The sequence below is a fragment of the Acyrthosiphon pisum genome, chromosome X (genome assembly GCF_005508785.2).
Source record: "Acyrthosiphon pisum isolate AL4f chromosome X, pea_aphid_22Mar2018_4r6ur, whole genome shotgun sequence".
NCBI lineage: Eukaryota > Metazoa > Arthropoda > Insecta > Hemiptera > Aphididae > Acyrthosiphon > Acyrthosiphon pisum.
In genome coordinates, this window is record NC_042493.1 from 131,449,911 (window position 1) to 131,451,824 (window position 1,914).

Genomic DNA, 1,914 nt, shown 5'->3' on the forward strand with positions numbered 1-1,914 from the left:
TACTTTGATAATATTGAATAAGCTTAAAATAAAATGTAGGAAATTTTTGGGAGGGCTATGGACATTTTTGGGGGGGCTTAGATCCTAAAGCCCCCCCCTATTTGCGCCTATGAAACAGCTTTATTTTAAAATTAAAATTGTGGATATTGATGATATTAATAATATACAAGTATAGTTAGGTAGGTACTGAAGATGTGAACTAAAATGTATATAAACTGCTATAAGTAGCTTTTACTAGACCTGTTAGTTGCGCAACCTTCCAGGGGCGAACTGGCCAGGGCGGAAAGGCGGAGAAGTCCACCTGGGCCGGTCAATTTAGGGGCTCTAAATTGAATTTATAAATTTGTGATATTGTGGTAAATTGGCTCTCTGTCGCCTGTCATGCAGTCTTATTATTTTAGTTTCGTACCCGCTATAATCATATAATATGATGATGATATTTTCTATAGTTTTATATCTAATATCACTCAGTGATCAGCTTAGTGCGTTGGCAATGAGTATATTATTTTGATATTATTACCTCATGATATCTACTTATTGACTTATTATTATTATACCAACCTCCACCCTACAATACACATACTCACTGGCGCAGGAACTATTTTTCACGAGAGGGGCAAAACTTACAACACTTAACAACTATTATAATATATTTATTTGTGATTTATAACAGAAAACCTTTCTTAATATTGTATTCTTTTAATGTTGATATAGGTAGGTAGTATATTATAAGAATTATATAAATGTATTGATAAAATTATAGTAGAATATAAATATAAATACATTATATTTATACATTTATATATTCAAACAAAACATAAAACATATTTACTTTATACCTGAAGTAATATACAAAATATGTAACAATAAATAAATAAATATAAACAAATTAAATATAAAAAAATGTAGGTACCTATCTACTTCATTGTTTATACTTTAAGTTATATTCTAACGTGACAATTTATAAATAAAAATTACTCAATAATATGTCCATTATGGCATTATGTATTATGTTATAATAATAAATAGTATATCCATAATAATAATATTATTAGGTACCTATGCACATTTATACATTGATGAAAATGAGACCAATTTTGAATACCTAAACGTATAAATTTAATTTAATTTACTTTAGTTGTGTATTGTTAGTAACTATGTAACCAGCCGGTATATTAGTTAGAGGGTTTTGTGCTGCTGATAAAATTCTAGCAAAAAATTTACCTTGCGCCCATGTACATCGCGCTAGATAACTAATTTTGATTTATATCTAGGCTTGTAATATCGACTCGTTCACTTGGTTATTTATAATATTGGATTCTTAATTTATCATATCATCACAATTATTAAGCATGTTTTAAAATAAATAATAATTGTCAAAAAAGTTATAAAAATTAGGTAATTTTTTGTATCTAATATATGACTTTTTGGTATGTGGGTGCAGTGGCGTACATTCAAATTTGCTCTGGGGGGAGGAGGGTTTAAAAAAAATTAACCAACACTAAAACCTTTTCTTTAAAACTACCCATTTTCTTAAAAATCAAACACATTACACGTATAAATATTAATAGGCAAAATAACAAAACAAATACAAAGATTTACATAACTCATGGCAGTTAAATACTATTTAATATGCACATAGTATGTACAGAATATTATATATATTATATTATTAATTATTTATAATAAAAATTCTAGTCTCCTTTTTTTATTGGATAGTTCAACCAACACTTCATCAGGAGTTATTAAATCGTTTTTTTTTTTTGACCGAGAGCATAGCTAGACCATTAAATCTTCCCTATTAAAATTAATTACAACATTTATTCATTTTCCAACGGCAGAATCAGAGGTGGATAGGTAGTATTTATGTTACAGGGAAATATTTGAAGGGGCCCCCAAACTGAAAAATAGTTT